At 38.9% G+C, this 21822-nt stretch overlaps 1 protein-coding gene across 2 annotated transcripts in view; it reads right to left on the bottom strand.

The window, feature by feature from the left end:
• Positions 1-21822, bottom strand: part of ALPK1 (alpha kinase 1) — a 163928-nt gene that overhangs the window by 125644 nt on the left and 16462 nt on the right. For both annotated transcript variants that reach the window (XM_021001378.2, XM_021001379.2), the window contains exon 2: positions 8020-8097. The gene's annotated coding sequence lies outside the window, so the exon portion shown is untranslated. The remainder of the gene's footprint in view (positions 1-8019; positions 8098-21822) is intronic.

The raw sequence follows: 21822 nt of genomic DNA, 5'->3' as shown, positions 1-21822 counted from the left end.
CTACGAAAACCACAATTTCACTTGTGCCAGGGGAAGCCTGGAGTATTTACCTTATCCAAGACTGTCATCTGAAGGGTGCAGAATTTTCTAGGTTGCTTTTTAAATTAAAAAAGAAGATGCAGTGTAAGACATTCAGGAAATTCCCATTTATACAACCCATTCACAACCTGGTTCTGACTTATCATTCCAGGATGGTCCCACATTACTCCCTCTTATGAACTCTTTCGTCCAGCCAAACTTCCTTCTTGCTGTTCATCACACATGGTATTCTACATCCTCTCTTTGACTATCCCTTGTTCCTGGAATATACCACCTATCTATTTACCTCTGTCTCTAAGAATCTGTAGTTATCTTCAAAGTTCTATTAAAGTGCCATCTTCTACATGAAACCTTTCCTGATTCTTCTGGCTGGTAGTTATTTTAAGGCTTAGGAGAAAATAGAGTTTTGTTTATTGGAATCAAAATTTAATTTAAAAGCATTTAGGGCTTGAGCAATTAATTTTTTAGTTTTCTTAGTGGCAGGTTGGTGTTGTTGATTTTCTCTATTATTTCTGCATTTCAAGGATGATGACTTTGGAAGAGAGAGTGAGCCTGAAGACTTTGCTCATCTTTGCCTCGTTCATCTCCCAACTGATGCACAAGTCAAGATATCACCCTCTTGATGTCATTGGCTCTCTTTGAGAATGAAAGGCAAACAACAACAGCATTTCAAGGAAAGGTAGACAGAAAATTCAAGTGATTTCTTTTGTTTATGTAATCTATTGAGTTGCCAATTCTTTAAAAGTTACTAACCTGTGCAATGTTCTTTGGCCCCAGTAATATCACTACTAGAACTATACCCTAACGAGATCGAAGAAGAAAGGTGTTATAGGTACAAAAATATTTATAGTAGCTCTTTTTATGTTGGCAAAGAGTTAGAAACTAAGGGAGGGTGTGTGCCCATCAACTAAGCAATGGTTGAACAAATTATCCCATAGGAATGTAATGGAATACTATTGTGCTGTAAGAAATTATTTGAGATGGTTTCAGAGAGACTTGAGAAGAGTTCTATGAATTGATGAAGAGTAAAATAAGCAGAACCAAAACCAGAAGTTATATTGTTTGAATGTACTTATTCAGTATAAGAGATTTGTTTTTCAGGTTTTTTCCCCCAAAGGAAAGACAGTGTGAGAGGGAAAAAATTCCTGATAATTAAAAAATAATACTAATAAAAATACATGTAAATGTAAGCTTTACTTGTAATCTGTTCCCTTTAGACATTCTCTGGCCATCCAATTAGTGTTGATCTCATTATCCCTACCAGAATGACATCAACAGATATTCTAGAAACTAATGATGTGTGTTTATTATTCGAGAAAAATTTTGCCGGATTTTAGCATCTTGAACCATCTGTACTGCCCAAAAATACAATCAATAGATTCATATTATGGTAGTATCTTAGAGTCAGAAGGGACTCTTGGTCTTCTAGTACAATTTCGACTGAATGCTTGAATGTCTTCTATAGCACTCCCAGGAAGCACTTATCTAGCTTCCATTGCACGACCATTTTATCCTAATGCTAAATAACCTGCTGGTCTTTTTGTGTTTCAGAGTTAATGTGAATGTATTAGCCTCATAGTTTTTGTCTCAGAAAAGGAGTCAAGTACCATCAAGTCAACAACATTTATTGTTACTGTTGTTTAGTCGCATCTGACTCTTTTTTTGGGGGGGGCTAGACAATGGGGTTATGTGACTTGCCCAGGGTCACACAGCTAGTAAGTGTTGAGTGTCGGAGGTCAAATTTGAACTCAGGTGCTCCTCACTCCACAGCCAGTGTTCTATTCACTGTGCCACCTAGCTGCCCCCCATGTCTGACTCTTTTAACCCTTTTTTGGGTTTTTCTTGGCAAAGATACTGGAGTGGTTTGCCATTTCCTTCTCTAGCTCATTTTACAGATGAGGAAATGGAGGCAAATAGGGTTAAATAGCTTGCTCAGGTTCACACAGCACCTAAGTGTCTGAGACCCAATTTGAACTCGTCTTCCTGAGTCCAGTCCTAACACTCTAACCACTGCAATACCTGGATGCCCGAAGCATTTATTAAGCACCTATTATGTGCCAAGCACATTGAGAGCTAAAATGAGTCAGTTTGGAGATGTTAACTAGGTAACAATTAGATAATATATAGAAATATTTCCACATATTTTTTTAAATTATTATTACAGATATAACCAAATAGAATAATGTGTCCTCAATAGTAATGTTTCTTTGATAATGTTAGATTTAGATTTAGGCATTTATGGTGACTTGAATATTTGCCACAGTGGTAGCTTTCTTCGACCGAGAGTCTGGAATAGAAATAAAATCATAAGTATAACAAATGTTACACCTCTGAGAAAGTTAGAAGTTCCTGCCATGGACAAACCCTCAAGCACCATGTAACTTTCCACATAATCAAAAATTTCAAGTGGAGTTGTTTCTCGTGCATCACTATCGCCCCCTCGTGGTGAGAAGTAGTAATAGCTGGTGTATAGCATTCATTCATTACGTTTTTTAAAAAAACTTTGTTAAAAATGAAAATTTTCGTTACATTTCATCCCGCATCATGCCTTGAAAAAAATCTCTTAAAGAAATAGAAAACTTCTTAAAACATGAAACGCAAAAAACCAAGACATCTATTAATGACCTCATGATATGGTGGAACTAATTAGATTTCAAAAAAGAGGACCTGATTTGTATCACAGTTCTACAACTTAATATCTGTGGGACCTTGGGCAACATCTCTAGGCTCAGTTTCCTCTTCTGTAAAATGAAGGACTAGATGACCTCTAAGCTTTCATTCAGCTCTGAATCGATGACTCTATGACCTCCCTAATATTTTGCATAAGTTTTTAATGCACCAAAACTCATTACTTTTTCTCCCAAGGATTCAGAATTTGTATTCCCTGATACAGTGCTTAGCACATGATGGGCACTTTAAAAATGTTGTTTTGATTGGATAGGATGGTAACTTAACCTGGCTAGTATTAAATTCACCTTTTGAAGGTTAGTTTTGTTAGCCAATCTATAGTTCGAACAAAATAGCAGAGACATATTTAAGCTGTTTGGGGATACAAACTTTAAAGATATGTTTTCACACTAACTATGTGAACACAGATGCTGATAATTCAAATTAGCTTTACCTGTTCATTAAAGCAAATTCAGTGGAGCTTTGAATTATAAACAATTTGTTAGCAGTGGGTTCCAGTTATGTAGATGTTGTCAAAAGTAATAAAACTTCATTTCTTTGTGAAATTCCACAATTCTGGCTTTTTTTTTTTTACAAATTCAGACTAGCTTTCCCAGCCTGAATCTGAATTAGTGTGAACTTACTGTATTTCTATTATCACAATAATGTGTTGACTATTTTTTTCTGTTACACATTTATGTTGGGAAATTTATTCTTTTTGTGTTTAAAACCCTCTGGTCTGACAGTTGTATTCCATTCACAACCTAAAATATTTACTTATAAAACTCAAATATTTGAAAGCTTACTCAAGACTTATCTTCTATAGATTTCAAACCAGTCTTGATTTAGAGGAATTTTGTAGCCAAATAGATAAGCAAATGAACAAATGAAAATTAGTTATTAGAATAAAAATTATTCCTGAGTCTGATATCATTAAGATATCTGAAAGAGAATTTAATTCATTAACAGACAAACTGAAGTGATTTTGAACTTGCATTAAAATGTAATTGGCATATGATAAAACTCATATCTATTCTTGAAAACTACTGTAAATGCTAGGGAGATTTTTTTTAAGTTACAGAAAAAGTAAAAGTGGCCACTGTCTCCAAAGGTGAGTCAATAACTATGTTAAGTTTAAACGTTTGTTCAAAATTCGTTCTTTTAGAAACATGAATGAAAAACTGTCAACTTTATATTACAGAAACCATGAGTGCTTACATGTACAGACAGAGTTAATGAGGGAATCAAACCATCATAGATATCCAAAAAAATTTTTTGGGGGAAAAAGAAAATTTACCTTAGTTGTTGATACACCTGGTAAGTCTATCTGTATTGGTAGTAGGCCAAGAAAATTATATGATGTTAATGATCTTAACAGACAAAGGATCCCAAACAAGTTAGAATAAAAAATTCTTCTGAAATTAAACAATAACCAGAATGAAAGAATTATACAGGGAAAATTTTTTGCTATTTATTGTGTAATCCCAGCTGCAAAGCTGGAGCAAGAAGCTGACCTCCCTCTAGGGGCCACATAAGAGCTGAAAGTAGGTACTGGGTCATGCATACTTATAGTGTACTTGCCTGGGGAATACAGAGAGGTGGTTGTTATTAAATTACCAAAACTCACTTTCTTGTTGTTCAGTAGTTTTCAATCATGTCCAATTCTTTGTAACTCCATTTGGGGTTTTCTTGGCAAAGATACTAGAGTGGTTTGCCATTTTCTTTTCCGGATCATTTTATAGATGAGGAAACTGAGACAAATAGGCTGAAGTGACTTTCCCCGGGGGAAAGCTAGTAAATGTCTGAGGCTAGATTTAAACTCAGGTCTTCCTGACTCCAGGCCTGACATTTTATTGTGCCACCTAGCTGCCCTATAAACTCACCTTACACCTACAGTTTGGGGAACCGTGCCTCCTTTATTAATCTCAGTACACTGAAGGGAAAGGGCATCTCACCTGATTCTGTGAAGGTCATAAACTCAGGTGAAGTTTCAGTTATACCATGGAAAGAATCAGTGACTTACCTTCTAGCAGAGATCGGAGAATTTTTAGGGAGCCCTAGCCCTGGGTATTCATTACCTTAAGAATAACCTGAAGTTTAGACGTTTAAAATAACCTCATGAGTTTAGAAATGTAATTTTTCCAGAAAGAGAAGGAGAGTTGCTACGTAGTGGTCTTCTTGGAAAAAAAGCAGTGATCCCCTTCAGTCGGAGGAGCCCTGAGGGACTAAAGCCACATCCTAAGGGAGAAGAAAAAGTCCTCCCTTCCCTTTTCCCCCTCCTCCTATTACCATGAACTATTTTAACAGTGCAAATCCAATGACAAAAGGTTTTGCTATCTGATAAGACCAGGAAGGATTGCATGGAATTATATGAGAGAGAAGAATTTCCCTGAAATTTCAGTATATTGGGAGAATGGTGACACCCAAGTTCAGTTTCCTTTTGAAAAGAGTTTAGAAATGACTGTGAGCCCTTGATTTAGTTTACTGTTTTTCTTGATGGGTTTCTGTGTTTTTGGTACTTTTTCACCTTCTGTATTTTCTGTGAGTTAACTAAAGACTATTTCTCTATGATACACTTTATCAGATATATATTTGTTGATTTAAGCACATGTAGCTAGGGTTCCCTACATCTGTGGAAAAATAGACATGAGTGTATTTGGAGTTTTTTTTTCCAGAATAATCTCTAGGAGGAAGGACATATGTTAAAGAAATAATAGAACCAGTTCCTTGTGAGTCCAGAGCCCAGGAAATCCTGTGCCGCAAGTTATATGTCAGAATCCTACCCCTCCCCCTCAAATGCATAGAAGGCAAAAAAAAGGAATGAAGTATTGGAGATAGAGGGACCTCCCATAGTTTGGGGGATCAGGTAGGCCTTACGGAGGAGGCTTCAGATGATCTGAGGTTGAAAGCTGGGAAGAATTTCAACATGTGGCAACATGGAAAGGGTCAGTTCCTAAAAAGATTTGTGGTATAAACAAATGCCCTAAAGCCAGGGAGAACAAAATGAGATCTGGAAAAGCCTAGAATATTTCATTACATTGAAATATATAATGCATGGATTAAGTTAAAAGTAGACCATGGGATGTCTCAAATACCAGAGTAAGGGGTATCTGTCTTATTCTGTAGGTAATGGAGAGACCCTAAAAGATTTATTGACATAATAAGATTTCTGCATTAAGCAGTATGAAATGCAGACTTATGATTTCATGTACAATCCTCTTTCTGTGTTTTGCCATGCTCTTTTTTGGGGGGTGTGTTTAAGTTCAGAATAAAACATGAAATTAAAAATAAAAACAGACACATGTTAAGGGATATAGTGATGCCATGAAAAGAGGGATGAAATTGAAGTCACAGGACCTAAGTTTGAATCTCAGTTGTGTGACCTTGGCAAGAAACTTAACTTGGCTAGGTCTCAGTTCCTCATATTTAAAATGGCGGGGTTGGAGTGGATGATCCTTGGAAAGTCCTTCCATCTCAAAAGCCTAGGATTAGTTTGGCAGCAGAGTGGAAGATTGGATTAAGGAAGGAAGATACTAGAGTCAGAAAGACCTATTAGGAGGCTACTGCAGGTCCAGATATGAAGTCTGAGAGAGGCCAGAAGGAACACACCTCCAAAGGAAGAGATTGATACATAAGAGCCTATTGCAAGGTAGAACAGACAGATTTGGTGGGAGAACCCCCAGGGTCCCAGCTAATATCCAGAATGTCTAGGGTAGATAATGCCATAAGATTTAGAACTGAATGGGAACTTGAGATTATTTTATAACCGAGGAAATTGAGACCCAGAAAAATGAGGTGGCTTCCCCGTGATTACATAAGTAGTAAATAGCAGAGCCAGGGCAGCAAGGTGGCACACTGGATAGAGTGCCAGACATGGGCTCATCTTCCTGAATTCAAATCTGGCCTCAGACACATACTAGCTATGTGACCCTGGGCAAGTCACTTAACACCTTTTGCCTTAGTTTCCTCAGCTGTGGAAGCTGGAGAATGAAATGGCAAGCCACTCCAGTATCTCTGCCAAGAAAACCCCAAGTGGAGTCACAAAGAGTTGGACAGGACTAAATGAGAACAAAAAAGGAGAGCTAGAATTTGAACTGAGGTCCTCTGACTCCAAACCCATGCTCTTAACACTACTAGAGCCTGAAAAGACACCTCTTCCAGGAATTATAGTTTACATTAGGAAAGTGTCCTTGGGGGAATACTGTGGGACTTTGGCCTATTACATAATAGTTAATGTTCTTGCTTCCCTCTTATTTTTTTAAAACTTCCTTTTTGCACTCTGTGTCTAATGGAAATTTTCCCCAGGTTTGTATGTGGAGCTCTAGCCAGGCAAAATGTGTAATATGATTTGCTAGAAACTGTTCAAATGCCAACAAACAGCCAATTTATAAACCTGAGAACCAATATCTAGAAATTCTCTGTTTTCAAGCACCAAGTAGATTAGCCACAATCATAGGTAAGTCCTGGAAAAGAATGAAAAACAGGACCAACCTAATTTCTTTTTTTTTTTCTTTTCTGGTTAGGCAGTGGGGTTAAATGACTTGCTCAGGGTTACACAGCTAGTAAGTGTTATGTGTCTGAGGCCGGATTTGAACTCAGGTCCTCCTGACTCCAGGGCCCGTGCTCTATCCACTGTGCTACCTAGCTGCCCCGACTAAGCTAATTTCTACTACTTAGATATATGACAATGGGCAAGGGAATTCTCACCTCTGGGCCTCAGTTTCCTCATTTTTTGAGGAAATGAACTTGCACAAGATGATCTTTAAGCATCTTTTAAAATTCTAAATCCCATGATCCTTGGAAGGAGGCAGCTAGATGGCACAGTAGATAGTGTGATGGACCTGGAGTCTGCAAGACCTGAGTTCAAATTCAGCCTCAGACACTTATTAGCTGTGTGATCCTGGGAAAGTCACTTCACCTCTCTGTCTGCCTCAGTGTACTCCACTGTAAAACGGGCATAATAATAGCATCTACCTCCCATGGTTGTTATAAGGATAAAATGAGATAATATTTATAGAGTGCTTAACACAGTGCCTAGCGCTTAATACATCCTTGTTCCCTTCTTTGCAGGTAGTTTCATTTTGATTTTCTAGAAAATAATGTTTAGCCTTGTTTTTAATGGCTTGATAAATGATTTACAGCGAGCAATTTGATCATATCCTGGCTACTGCACTTGACCAATTCCCGGAACCTGTGAGCTAGAAACTATTAGTACAGGCATTTCCTCTGCTGTGCCACATTCCTCTCCCTCATCTCCTTTTCTGTAATTTCTTTTTACTTGCTTCTTTTAAAAAAGAAATCACAAATACTCACATTATACAGGAAGCTGACTCTGTGCTCACTCAGCAAACATAGCACACTTGAATCCAGGTTCATGCTAATTCATGTGTCCTAAATGGATGATACAAATGGAAGGATAAAATGATTAATTTAATTATAACTTCTTTATTGAATGGCAATCACAGACTTTATAGCTCAACCAAATGTACCTGATGGGAGGTATACACCTTTTGGATGAATATATTCCATGCCACATTCCAAAGAAACATAGATATATCCGTCAAGGTGAAGTCCTCATCAGCAGTCACTTTTGCTCACTGGACATTTTTCTAATCTGAGAGTTCTCCGTCTGGGGTCCATGGCTTTCCAAGGGTACTGTAGAGAGCTTTCAAGAATTTGTATGGGAAAAAAAACCCCTATCTAACCTTGATCTGAAATTCAGCATTTCCATCAATCACGAATTTTTAAAAGAAACATTATTTTCAAAAGGAGTCTATAGGCTTCATCTAGTTTGCCAAAGGGGTCTATAACATAAAAAGGTTAAGAACACTTCCATACACACATGTGTTTTTGCTACCATAACCGCTGGCATGTTAGGCACTCGCCTACCCAGTCATGATATGGTGGGCATGATGATATGGTGGGCATGATGATATGTATTAAGCTATTGAAAGGAGACTATTATGAAGCTTTCTCAGGTCAGCCATTCTTAGAAATATCATAGGAAATAACTGCTAACCTCCTAGCTGTTTCAATGGTGAATGCACAAAAGGATGAAGAACAGGAATAATATACCCCTTCTTCACTTGGCTTAAGCTAGTCCAGGATTGGTCTCCAACAGGTCACAGATTAAAGATGCCACTGTCACGTTCCCCCAAAGGTTTCCCTTCTCCAGGTCAAACATAGCAATATTTTTGTATGTCGTGATCTCAGCTCCCCTTCCTGTCCTTGCTGACTGCATCTGAATGTGCTCCAGTTCATTAATGTCCTTTCTAGTTGGCAGACCCCAGAATTACTCACGCTCCTCCAGATGTGATATGACCAGAACAGAGTATCTCTCTCATTTCCCTGGTTAATAAATTCTAGCGGTTTCCCAAGTCCTTGAGGGTTAAATATGTAACAAGGGATCAGCCAATTGGAACCTCGTCCTGACGAACATGAACAGAGGACCCTATCTGGTGCAATCCCCCCCATTGAACTTTGTAGAATGTATAAGTATTCTCTGACTGTTTTTCCCCCACTTGCTATGTGGCAAAGAAAAACATTCTGATAAGCTGCTGAGCTGGAACTGAACGAGTGTAAAAAAAAGTCACTAACCAGACAAATTGGTCCTTTTCCTGACTGTTACTAAGGAAATACCTGCTATAAGCCTTTGGATAGGAAGAGAGGTTCTGCCACTGCCAGAGGCCTGTTTGCCTGGGTGTGGCTGTGAATATGTGGTGTCTCTGTTTTTCATCTCCTTGCGCCTGTTATTAGGTGAAGAAATATTAGTGATGGAATGGACTAGGATGCAGTCTTGTGAGCTTCTAAAGATCAAGGGTCCTACTAGGGGTCCAGGAATCAGTTTGCTGGCATTTTAGCCATTTGAGGTATCAGCGCTGCCCGGTGCCCCATTGGCAGTGTGCTGGACTTAGCCCAGCAATGGATGGACTCTGAGATGCCATGACCTGCTGCTGTAAGGGAGTGATTCATCTAGGGGCTATACAGAACTCGGTGGAGTGGATTCTTTGTAGCAGCCATTTTAAGTATGATCACTTTCTCCCAAAGACCTCCTGGTAGAGGTGTGTAATAAGATCAATATCTATGATAATGTACCTTCTTTCCCCACCCACAATATGGGGTAGGCATAGGTTCCTCCTCTTTACTTCTTTGCATAGGAATTAGCTTTCCCCTCTCAGACACTAATTGAGTGAGCCTGGGAAGTCACTTAAGCTCAGTTTCTTCATCTGTAAAATGGGGATAATAATAATAACACTTACATCTTAGGGATGTTTGGAAGACCCAACTAGATATTAATTGTAAAGTGCTTAGCACGGTGCCTGGCACATTGCAAGTGCTATATTAATGTTAGATATTATTGTTGTTATTTTTTAAAGTCCTTCAAAATCTGGTTCCAACCCACCTTTCTAGCCTCATTTTACAGTTCTTTCCACACCCTCTCCACCTAGTGTTCCAGCCCCCTTTTTCCTTGCCTCTGTACAGGTATCAGAAGCCATCACGTCACTAGGTAGAACTAGACCCATCTCTGGAATGTACTTCCCTTGACTTCTGCCTCTTCCAACCACTAGCTTCCTTCAACATCTGCTCAAACGCCATCTCCCGTGGCAGATTTTTCCTGATTTCCCAAGTTGGTGCTTTCCCTCCGTCACCCCCCAAATTACTCTGTATCTATTTGTAGGAACTTTTTTGTGTGCATGTTGTTTTTACTAACAGAATGAAAGCTCTTTGAGGGCAGTGATTGCTTCACTTTGTCTTGTATTTCAAGTGCCTGGTACACAGTCAGATGTGCTTTCTTAGGTTCAGGGTACTCAGGTATGGCACAGTCTCTTCGACGTACAGATCTAGAGAGATGCCTACAGCGGAGATGTCAAACACGCCTTGTGGGTGGCTTGTGGGCCATAACACTCCCTCACGCTGCCGCAACCAGATTTAAATGCAATTGGGAAATACTCAACAACAATATACATCTATCTATCTATCTATCTATCTATCTATCTATCTATCTATCTGTGTGCATACATATATATGTATATATGTGTGTGCATATACATACATATACATACACATATACATACATACATACATACATACATACATATATACATACATATGCAATTTGTGGCTTTCTAAGTCAAGGGATCCTTATACCCTGTTCAGAGCCCTGTCCACTAACCCTGCCCTCCCCCACCATTTCTGTTTCAGCTGGTTCACAGGACTTACCCTGGGTCACAAAGGCAGTGGATGTCAGAGGTGACACTTGAACCCAGGTCTTTCTAGCTCCTGAGCTGGCTTTCTAGGCACTATGCCATGATGCCTCACTACACATTAGGCATTTAATAAATGTTTGTCAATCATTAGGGTAACATTCCTGCTTTTCTAGCTGCCATGTCACATTGTGGACTCATATTGATCTTACAGTCCAGCATTCCATTAAAATCTCTAGATTATTTTCTCATACCATCATTTTAACGACCTGTTTCAGACATATAAACATATAAATACATGTACACACATACATTGCTGTTATTGGTTAATTGTGTCTGACCCTTGACCTCATTTGGGATTTTCTTGGCAACAATACTGGAGTGGTTTGCCATTTCCTTCTACAGCTCATTTTACAGATGAGGAAACTGAGGCAAACAGGGTTAAGTGACTTGTCCAGGGTCACACAGCTAGTAAGTGTCTGAGGCCAGAACTGGGTACACAGACAAATACATAAATACATGCATACAAAAACATGCATATTAACACATAGACATATGCATATACACACATACACATAGATATATGCATATATGTAATACATATACACACAAATATTCCTATACATATACAAATACATGTATACATAATACATGTCCGTAAGAATATATACATACATGAGGCAGCTAGGTGGCTCAGTGGGTAGAGCCTGGCCCTGAAGTCAGGAGGACCTGAGTTCAAATCTGGCCTCAGACCAGACACTTGACACTTACTGGCTGTGTAACCCTGGGCAAATCACATTTTGTGTGTGTATATGTATATATGTATGTGTATATATGTATATTTGTGTGTATGTATATGTACATGTATGTATGTATGTATGTATGTATACAATACTGCCTCAACCCCACAGCCATGATATCAGATAAGTGGGGATTCTGAATCCAATGAGCTCAGTCCTGATCTAGGGCTCTATTACCAGCTCACTCTATCACAGTGGCCAAGTCACACCCTGCACACAAAGTTTTTCGCTTGTTTATTTCTTAAGTTGCCACAGAAAAAGAATTCAGCAGCAAATGGCCAGCCTACTGCAGGGACCATTTCCATAGCCTTTCCAGCCTTTCTTGGTATAAGCAGGTGTGTGCTAGAGCCAGCTGGTACAGAATTGCAAGGATCCATTGTTAAATTTTCAGCATGAGCCTTTACACCTTGGAAATTAGCAAAGGCTATAAATTAGGGCTTGACTTACTGTGTTGATAATTTTTTTCTAGAATTAAGAAAGTGATGGAAAAATATTAATGAAGCAGATTAAACTTAAAAATTGTTATAAGTACATCCCCGCCCCCGCACCCCAGAGCTGGCTATTAAACATTTACCAGCACACCACTGGGTATAACCTACCAGGACTTGTTTTCTATTGGCATTGCTTTCAAAAACCCTTAGTTACATCCATGAGGATGAGGAGGAATCATAGCCAAAGAAGCACAAATTTGAAACCTGGAAGGGACATCAGCACCCATCTAAATCAGCCCAGAAGGAGGAGCTCACCACCTCTCCAGAGAAGCCCGTTCCAGTTTGCCCAGTCCTAATTGTTAGGAAGTTTTCCTTGATCTGGAGTCTAAATTTACCTCTTTGAAACACCCACCCATGCTTCTGACTCTGCCCTATGAAGCCAAACAGTGAGGCACAGCATGACTGTTTAGGGTCAGAAGGACAACCCTGGCTCTCTGCTCTCTCTCTTCCGGAAAAGGAGTGACGGAAGAGACAAGGAACAGTCAGTCCTTGCTGCACAGAGACTTCATGGTTTCCCACGCAGGACGTCGTGGCCTATGAGTACTGCTGGGATCAGCCTAGGCTCCAGGAGGAGCCAGGAGGCATTGCCAAAGATGCCCCCTGTGCCCACCAACCAGAAGCTGGAGCTGTCTGCCAGGGCAGCCCTGCTGCTCAGCACGCAGGGCCACCAGGAGCGGAGCGTGCTGACCCTGAACAAACTGATCCTGGCCCCTGGCACACATGAGCCGTTGCTCAAATTCCCCTGAGACATAACCTGCCTCCTGCATCCCGTTTCCCCGTTGGTCTTTGTGCGATCCTGTGTATATTTGCAGGGCTGGGGAGACAAGATTGGATTTTTTTCACTATTAAAGAAACCAAGAAAAACAAAACAAGCAAACAAACGAAAAATAAACTAGGATTCAGGGGGGAAAGCTGTATAATGATGGTGATGTCTTTTGGAAAGTCATGGTCTGCAGCGTGTGTTTTAAGTTAGAGATTTGGCTTGTAGTGAGAAAATGACAATATAAAAGGAAGCATCACAGCGATACCCAAGATAAGAGATGAAAAGAATAAACGTGCAGGGACATGGCTGAATGTGTCAGACACATAGCTCAGCTGGCTTTCCTGCATCAGCTACTGAGAGAGAATAGAAGTAGTTGGCTAGGCCCAGATCAGCTTGAAAGTGGGGCCTGCTGGACAGGCTATGACTGGAAGTCTTGGGGATTCCATGGGGCATTTAATAAGACAGAACAAAATTAGGTTTAAATAGAAGATAGTACAGACTAAATGCTTCTAGGTCATGCTGGCTTTTCAAAGGGAAAGAAACTAATTGAGAAAACACAGCCGCAAGGTAACCAGAAAAAGTGATGTCCTAACAAAATAAAGGAAGGTGGTAAGCAGAAATGGTTTGGATTCAGCTGTCAATACGCAAGTAAGGAATAGAAGTTGAGGAATCAATAAAGAGCAAGATAATTGTATTTAGGGTGGATGTCTCACCAATTAGATCACAGACCCTGACTCTAGCTGTGTCCCTTAAAGCTATCAGCCAGATAAGTAACTCCTGTGTAGAAGGGGCTGACCATCCCCACCAATTGTCACTTTCTAGGCAGGCAAGTCCACTTAGCTGAAGCAGCAAGGTACAGAGAGAGAAGAGACAGAAACAGAAAGAGGGAGAGACACAGAGATGGAGAGACAGAGAACTAGAGACAGGGAGGGAGAGAGGAGGGTAGGGAAAGGGAGGAGTAGAGAGGAGAGCAGAGGGAAGAGGAGAGAAGGATAAGGAAGGAGAGGGGAAGAGAGGAGAGGAGAAGGGAGGTGATGGGGGGGAGGGAAAGGAGGGGAGAGAAATGAGACACCATGTGCCATGCTAATCAAACCACTGCCACCATCCAGACAACAACCCCTCAGACTGCTGGAGACAGCCCAGGACTCGGAGGTCAAGAGCCCGGGGTACACTTCCTGTAAGGCTGCTGCAACAGCGTCCTAATTAATCTCCCAATCTTCAGTCTCTCCCTCCTTGAATCAATGAAATGAATGAAAAAAAATATTTAAGTGCTTAGTATATTCCCAGCATTCTGTAGGAGAGTCCCTGTTCTTAAGGAGCTCGCATGTCAATTGGAGGAAATGACGTTTCAAAAGAAAATCATCAGAGAATATGGAAAGACCAAAAAATACCAAGGATTAAATAGTGGGGATGATGGTGAGGCCCACAGGTCCTGATGGTTATATAGGCAGGTAAGAGGCAGGTCAGATGGTGAGGACTGGAGGATGTTAGGAAGCAGTGGCAGGTAGGTGGTCCTTCATCTCATGAGAAGGAATAGAATTGTGGATTCCCATCTCATCCAAGCATTATGAGCAGTCAATCAGCCCTAGGAAAGGATGGCGGGTACCTCCAGTGGTAGTGAGGCTTCCTGCTACCTAGCCATCCCAGAGGAGTTCTGGGACTGCCAGGCCAGGACAGAGAGTGAAGAGTAAATGCTAATCCTAATTATTGGAGCTGTAGTAATCGTCCTAAAATATAGGCTTTATTCTGGCAATCCTCACTTCCTCCACTCCTCTATAAAAATTTAAATGTTTTGCCATTGCCTACAGAATAAAGTTTCTGTATTGGTTGCTTGAGGCCTTTCATGATCTGGCCTCAATTTGCTTTTCCAGTTCATTTTTCACTACTCCACTTCACTCCAGTCAAACTGGAATATGTTTTGTCTCCCAAAAAGGAACCTCACACCACTACGGCTTAGCCCACACACTTTCCTCTTTTTGGAATGCTTCCTCTCCTACCTGCCCTTCTAGTTCTTCCTGTTTAACTCCTATGCATCCTTTAAAGCCTAGCTGAAAGGCAATCTGATTCCCCGAGACAGAAGTAATCCCTGCTTCACCTGAATTCTTATAGGTGGCTAGGTGACACATTAAATAGACCTGGAGTCGGGGGAGAGTAGAGATAGGGAAAGAGAAAGGAGGAGGGGCAACTAGGTGGCACAGTGGATAGGAGAACCTGAATTCAAATCTGGTCTGCTGTTCATTGATTCCTCAACTTCTGCTCCCTACTTGGCGTATTGACAGCTGAATCCAAACCATTACTGCTTACCACCTTCCTTTATTTTGTTAGGACGTCACTTTTTCCACTTACCTTGCAGTTAAATTTTCTCAATTAGTTTCCTTCCCTTTGAAAAGTCAGCATGACCTAGAATTCTTTAGTCTATACTAAGGATATACTATACTAAATATAAACTATGCTATACTATACTTGATACTTACTAACTGTGTGACCCTGGGCAAGTCACTTAACCCCAATTGCCTCGCAAAAAAAGAGAAAGGAGGAGAGAGGGAGGAAAAGAGAGAGGGAGAAGGAGAAGAAGAGGGAGGGAGAGAGAGAGAGACAGAGAGACAGGGAGATAGGGAGAGAGACAGAGAGAGAGAGAGAGAGAGAGAGAGAGAGAGAGAGAGAGAGAGAGAGAGAGAGAAGGAGGATGAAGAGGGAGGAGGAGCAGGAGGAGAGACAGAGGCAGAAGAGGCAGCCCGTGCTAGGATAGTCAGACCACTGCCACCATCCTTGAGAACAACCCTTCAGATTCTAATGGGACTAGCCTAGGACCTTGACTTGGAGTCAAAAAGACTTGAATTCAAATACTGCCTCAGAAATTTACCTAAGGATGTGACCTGGGTAAGTCATTTAAACTTTGCCTCCTTCAGTTTCTTCATCTGTACAATGTGGATAACAACAGCACCTACCTCCCAGGGTCGTTGCGAGGATAAAAGGAGACACTATTTACAAAGTGCTTTGTAAACACCTTAAAGCATCTTATAAATACGAGCTATACTTATTTTGTTTTTTTTTTCTCTCTTTTATTATACCTTCAAATTCTGTCTTCTACTATATTTGTAACCTCGGTCTGGTTCATGTGCAGATACCCCAACCTGTTCTGCTAAAGCAACTTTCCTACTTGAAGAAAGGGGCCAGCCTGCTTCTAGGAGAGTCCCGATGACTCAGAAGTGAAGCCGCTCTGGAGCATGGGTGGACATTCTGTCTGCTTCTCCTAAGTTCTAGTGCTTTCCCTCTGTTGATTATTTCCAGCATAGCCAGTAGAAACCTTGTTTGTATATAGTCGCGTGCATGTTGTCTCTCTCATTAGACCATGAGTTCCTCTTGCCTTTCTCTGTATCTCCACAGTGCTTGGTAAATAGTAGGTGCCTAATAAATGTTTATTGGCTTATTGGTTCCAATCAGCTTAACCATGTGTTAAAGAGGAGGTTCTTTGGCTGGCTACAGAGACATTCCACCAACTTGGCCACTGCTTTCTTGAGTGCTAACCACGGGCTGGGTTCTGTGCTAATGGTGGGGACAAAATTACAAAAATGAGAAGTAGTCCTTCTCTTAAAAGAACTTCCATTTTAATGGAGGAGGCAACACATGTAAGGCAATGGAGGCTAAGGAGGATGGGGGGTCACAGGGATGGTGAGCAGACCTCTAGGACAGTCACTGGACATGTCCCATAGATGTGGTATGTGTCAGACCCAAGATTCTAACTAGAAATCTCATGGTCCCTTCCCTTCCCCTCAACCACACCACATAACTGGAGTAAAATTAAGTTATATGCCTACTTATGGCTATTAAGAGAGAGGCAGGGGGCAGCTAGATGGTGCAGTGGATAGAGCACCAGCCCTGGAGTCAGGAAGACTTGAGTTCAAATCTGGTCTCAGACACATAACACTTACTAGCTGTGTGACCCTGGGCAAGTCACTTAACCCCAATAGCCTCATCAAAAAAATAAAAATAAAAAAAGAGAGAGAGGCGGTATATAATACAATGGCAAAACTGCTGAACTGAAAAACTACATTCAACACAAGAACTTCAGTTCTAATACCAACTGTGTTCCAGAACTAAATCCCAAGAAGGACAAAACATTAGCACCTCATTCAGAGAGGTTCTGTTCTGGGAAGCAATCACTGCCTAACTGGAATTCAGTCTATGTCAATCTCTTTCCAGTTTGCAGACATAAAAGAAAATAGACAACAGAGAATAAATTTATCTTAAAATTTCAAGTTGAACAAGACACCATAAGCTTAGTAAACCAAGTAAACCACAATGGCCTCTACCTTCCCTCATCACCGTTTAGTTTACAATGACTAAGATAGGGGAAAAAAAGCATCCTCCTTGTTCAGAAAACCACTAACTCTAACAAAAACATCTAAAGTAAGGTTTAATACCAACTGTTTCAACCAATTACACTCACATCCTGGATAAATCCAAATATAAGTGATTTTGTTATAGAGAGGCTTAAGATTTGAAAGAAAAGAATATTTAAAATGAACATGTCTTGACTTGGTGTTTACGATTTTGAAACCAAGGCCAAGTAATAATGCTACAGATATACTTGATGGAAGACAGAGTTTTCCAAACTGTGGGGCATTCTGCCTTTGGAAATCTGGAGATTCTCTGTAAGTAAGAAGCAAAGCTACAGCCAAAATAACTGCTTATTTTTAGGTGTAATTCCCACATAAATACATCTATTTCAAAGTTCCTATCTAAATCAACAAAAGTAAAGCCAACCTGGAGAATTTATTCCAATTTGACAATAAATATGGCAGTGACTATTTTTATGGTATATGTAAATGAGATTGAATTTAATTTAGAAGATAATAGATTGTGGATATTGGCACAATCTGCCACTGTTGGCCTGTATAAGCTCATAATATAGGTGAATTGTAGTGTAATGCTGCTTGCTGACCTTAAACGTGATGTGAAAACTCAGAGACAAATAATCTTTCTATAGAAATCAAGACTATGATATCTACCATACTTATATACATACACACACATACATACATACATACACACACACACACACACATATGTAACTTAATCCAAAGTGTCAGAGGTGTGACTGATGTCAGAATGAAAAACATATCTTCAAACACTTGTTAAAAATTTGGCTTTTCAACCCACATAAATCATTAGCATTTCTATATATTACTAACAAAATCCAATAACAAGGAATAGAAAGAGAAATTCCATTTAAAGTAAATATAGACATTATAAAATATTTGAGAGTCTACCTGCCAAGACAAACCCAGGAACTATATGAACACAATTACAAAACACTTTTCACATGAATAAAGTCAGATCTAAATAATTGGAAGAACATCAGTTGCTCATAGGTAGGCTGAGCTAATAAAATAAAAATGACAATTCTACCTAAATTAATTTACTTATTCAGTGCCATACCAAACTACCAAAAATATTTTATAGAGCTAGAAAAAATAATAACAAAATTCATCCGGAAGAACAAAAGGTCCAGAATATCAAGGGAATCAATGAAAAGAAATACAGGGGAAGGTGGCCTAGCCATACCAGATCTTAAATTGTATTATAAAGCAGCAGTCATCAAAACTACTTGGTACAGGCTAAGAAATAGGGTGGTGGATCAGTGGAATAGGTTAGGTACTCAAGACACAATAGTCAATGACTACAGTAATCTACTGTTTGATAAACCCAAAGACCCCAACTTCTAGGATAAGAACTCACTATTTAACAAAAACAGCTGGGAAAACTGGAGAACAGTATGGCAGAAACTAGGCATAGACCAGTATCTTACACTGTATGCCGAGATAAAGTCAAAATGGATACACAATTTAGATATAAAGGATGGTACTATAAGCAAACTAGGAGAGCAGTATACCTGGCAGATTTATGGAGAACAGAAGAATTTATGACCAAACAAGAGATGCAGAACATTATGAAATGCAAAATGGGCAATTTTTATCACATTAAATTGAAAAGGTTTTGCACAAACAAAGCCAATGCAACCAAGATTAGAAGGGAAACAGAAAGCTGGGAAACAATTTTTACAGCCAGGGTCTCTGATAAAGGCCTCATTTCTAAAATACATAGAGAACTGAGTCAAATTTATAAGAATACAAGTCATTCCCCAATTGATAAATGGTCAAAGGTTATGAACAGGCAGTTTCCAGATGAAGAAATTAAAGCTGTCTATTGTCATATGAAAAAATGCTCCAGATCACTATTAATTAGAGAAATGCAAATCAAAACAACTCTGAGATACCACATCACACCTATCAGATTGGCTAACATGACAAAACAGGAAAATGATAAATGTTGGAGAAGATGTGGAGGCATTGTCCCAACCTTCTTGCTCAGGCAGTGGCAGTGGTGGTGGAGGAACAAGGAGCTGGTTTTAAGGCCATCAAAACATTAGCATAGTTTTTTCTTTTTTTTTTTTGAAAAAAAATTACTTCAAATATGTGATTTTATTTTGAATTTAACAAATGCCCCTCAAATAAACATTTCTATTTTCAAAGTAGAACGTGAAAAGAGGATTCTATATGAAAGTGTAAATCTTGCTTTTAAAAAATGCATAAAATTCCATATTATTTTCAAACTGTCTTGCTTGTCTGCACTTCCTTCTGAACTTTCTTTTGATTCTTCATGAATTTTTAAAAATATCTCAATGACCCTCATCTTTTTTGGGGGGAGGGCAGGGGTGTCATCATCTCTATCCCAACTACTTTTCTGCAATTAAAACAGAAAACAAAAACCTTGCAACAAATATGCATAGTTGAGCAAAACTAATCTAAACCATGGCCTCACCCAAAAATACTACATTTTGCTACAATTATGCTAAATTTACTAAGCACCATAGACAATAAAGTAATATTGATATTAAACATATATGCACCAAATGGTACAGCATCCAAATTTCGAAGGAAGAAGTTAAGTGAGTTACAGGAGGAAATACTAGTGGGGAACCTCAACTTTTCTCCCTCAGAACTAGATAAATCTAATGAGAAAATAAACAAGAAAGAAGTTAAGGAGGTGAATAGACTTTTAGAAATATTAGTTATGATAGACTTCCGGAGAAAAACGAATGGGGATAGAAAGGAATATATCTTTTTCCTCAGTGGGACATGGCATCTACAGAAAAAAATGACCTTGTATTAGAGCATAAAAAACTCACAATCAAATGCAGAAAGACAGAATATCAAATACATTGTTTTCAGATTATGATGTAATAAAAAATTACATTTAATAAAGGGTCGTGGAAAGAGATTAAACATTAATTGGACCTAATCCTAAAGAATGAATTTGTCAAAGAATCAATAATTTCATCAAAGAGAATGGCAATAGTGAGACAACATACTAAAATTTAAAGGATATAGCCAAAGCAGTACTTGAGGGAAAGTTTGTAACTCTAAACATTTTATCTCATCAATAAAACAGAGGAAAAACAGATCAATGAATTGGGCATGCAACTGGAAAAAAGTTAGGGAAAAAAAAACAAATTTAAAATCCCCAATTAAATACCAAATTGAAAATCCTGAAAATCAAAGGAGATATTAATAAAATTTAAAGTAAGAAAATTATTAAACTAATAAATATAACTAAGAGGTGCTTTTATGGGGGAGAAAAACAACACAATAAGTAAACCACTGGTTAATTTTATTTAAAAAAAGTAAAGAAGAAAACCAAATTACCAGTATCAAAAATGAAAGGGGTGAACTGACCACCAATGAAGAGAAAATTAAAGCTATCATTAGGAGCTATTTGGTCTAATTGTATGCCAATAAATCTGACAATCTAAGTAAAATAGATGAATATTTACAAAAACATAAATTGTTCAAATTAACAGAAGAAATAGAATGCTTAAATAACCTCATTTTAGAAAAAGAAATTAAACAAGCTATCAATGTACTCTCTAAGAAAAAAATCCCCAGGAACAGAAGAATTCACAAGTGACTTCTACCAAACATTTAAAGAACAATTTACTCCAATATAAACTATTTGGGAAAATAGGGAAAGAAAGACTTCCTTCAAATTCTTTTTATGACACAAACATGCTGCTGATGCCCAAAACCAGGAAGAGCAAAAACAGAAAAAAAAAAAATAGACCAATTTCCCTGATGAATATTGACACAAATTTTTTACTTTAGTTTTTTCTTGATAGTATTTTATTTTTTCCAAATGACACATCAAGACAATTTTTAGCATTCATTTTTATAAGATTTTGAGTTTCAAATTTTTCTCCCTCCCTTCTTCCTAAAATGCTAGGCAATTTGATATAGGTTATACATGCGCTATCATGTAAAACATATTTCCATATTAATCACAGTTGTGAAAGAAGAAATAGATCAAAAGAGAAAACATGAAAAAGAATAAAATAAGTAAAAAAAAGTATGCTGTGATCTGCATTCAGAGTCCATCAGTTCTTTATCTGGAGGTGGAGAACATTTTCCTTCTTGGGTCCCTTGTACTTCTCTTGGATCATTGTGTTGCTGAGAAAAGCTGTCCTTCGTAGCTGATTGATCATCACATAACACTGCTGATACTGTGTACAATGTTTTCCTGATTCTGCTCATTTCACTTTGCAGCAGTTTGTACAAGTCTTTCCAGATTTTTCTGAAATCTGCCTGTCCATCATTTCTTAATGCACAATAGTGGGTATCTCCTCAATTTCCAATTCTTTGCCATCACAAAAAGAGCTGTTATAAATATTTTTGCACATGTAGGTCTTTTTCTTTTTTTATGATCTCTTTAGGATACAGACCTAGTAGTGGTATTGCTGGATCAAAGGGTATGCACAGTTTGCTTGTCCTTTAGGTATATTTCCAAATTGCTCTCCAGAA

The sequence above is a fragment of the Phascolarctos cinereus genome, unplaced genomic scaffold (assembly GCF_003287225.1).
Source record: "Phascolarctos cinereus isolate Bilbo 61053 unplaced genomic scaffold, phaCin_HiC Scaffold_9;HRSCAF=440, whole genome shotgun sequence".
In the NCBI taxonomy this organism is placed as follows: domain Eukaryota; kingdom Metazoa; phylum Chordata; class Mammalia; order Diprotodontia; family Phascolarctidae; genus Phascolarctos; species Phascolarctos cinereus.
This window is presented reverse-complemented; position numbering and strand designations above follow the sequence as displayed.